The sequence below is a fragment of the Frankliniella occidentalis genome, unplaced genomic scaffold, assembly GCF_000697945.3.
Source record: "Frankliniella occidentalis isolate FOCC.00 unplaced genomic scaffold, Focc_3.1 Scaffold404, whole genome shotgun sequence".
Lineage (NCBI taxonomy): Eukaryota > Metazoa > Arthropoda > Insecta > Thysanoptera > Thripidae > Frankliniella > Frankliniella occidentalis.
In genome coordinates this window covers 98,109-99,309 of record NW_026267526.1, presented here as the reverse complement: position 1 = coordinate 99,309, position 1,201 = coordinate 98,109, and the positions used below count along the sequence as shown (strand labels likewise).

Genomic DNA, 1,201 nt, shown 5'->3' with positions numbered 1-1,201 from the left:
CACACACACACGTTGACGATGACGAGCCCGGCGGGCCCGCGACACTTGTCCCGCTGCTCACGCTGTTTGTTGTTCGTAATTTGCATTGCTGTGACTGCGGGGCGTCGCACATCGTCCGCGCGCTGCTCTGAACTGGAGGAGGAGGACCGATTTGGAGGGATTGGGGGGTGGGGGGCGCCTGCTGATATATTGCGAGCAGGTCCCCGCCCCGGCCCTTGGAGGAGCCGACCTGCCCCGACCGCTCGAGTTATTTGGTGTGAATATCTGGCCGGACTCATGCGTGTTCGGGGGGTGCGCGCGCGCGCTCTTGGCCCGCGAAGAGCAGCCGCCCGCCCCTATACTGCTGCGCGCGCGATTTCACCCGCCCGCCGATGCGAGATTTACGAGTCTCGTCCGCGGGCTTTTACAAGTGTACCGCTCGCGCGCGCGGGAAATACGAATGAAGGGTGCCGCTGTACGTCCAGCAGCGTAAGAAAAGGACCAAAAAATGAATTAAGATATAAATTTATTTATTTTCAAAACATTTATCTGTGGGATAGTGTTCATGATTTATAAAAGGATTGAAGTTTCACTTGTTCTTTTAATGTTTGCTTGAAAAATTCTGAAACCTCCCGGAAAACTTTTGCATTTTAAAATCTCCTTCTGCCCCCGCGGTAGATCGTTGCATTTTCTCGCGCCAGTACTTTGGATATTATTAATTTCTTCCATATTTCAAGGCTCTACTGTGGCTGCGATGGCTTAGCCCGTGTGGGGCTCGCGTTTTAGAGAGCGCCTCCACGCGCCGATAAAATATTGAGCCGTTAAAGAAGGGACTGGAACCTGTGCGGACCCTCCGTACGCTCACCGCGCAGATATGCAAATTTATTATTATTTATTTTCCTGCTCGAGTTGTTGGGAGAGGCCGGGGAGAAGACGTTCGAGCCATCGGGCGCCCTTTAAACAAAAATAATGAATGTCATATCTGTAGGACAAACGTAAAACAAAAACAAGTGCAAAAAAACAACAAAATAAACGTCCCTCATTTTTGTGTGTGTGTTGCGGTTTTGTTCGTCGTGTGCCCGGCGCGCGCATAAAGTGTCCTAACTGCCCCGGCGATCGGCCGGAAGTAGGACGGTTCTGCTTTACTTCCAATCTGACTGTTTGCGGGTATCATTGTGGGGCCCGGCGCGATAGCCTTCGTGAGCTCCAATAACCCCGCCCC

General features: G+C 52.4%; 1 protein-coding gene across 1 annotated transcript in view; it reads left to right on the top strand.

The window, feature by feature from the left end:
* LOC113201904 (gastrula zinc finger protein XlCGF57.1-like) overlaps positions 1–1,201 on the top strand; it is a gene marked incomplete in the record, with an annotated part of 13,704 nt that overhangs the window by 3,636 nt on the left and 8,867 nt on the right.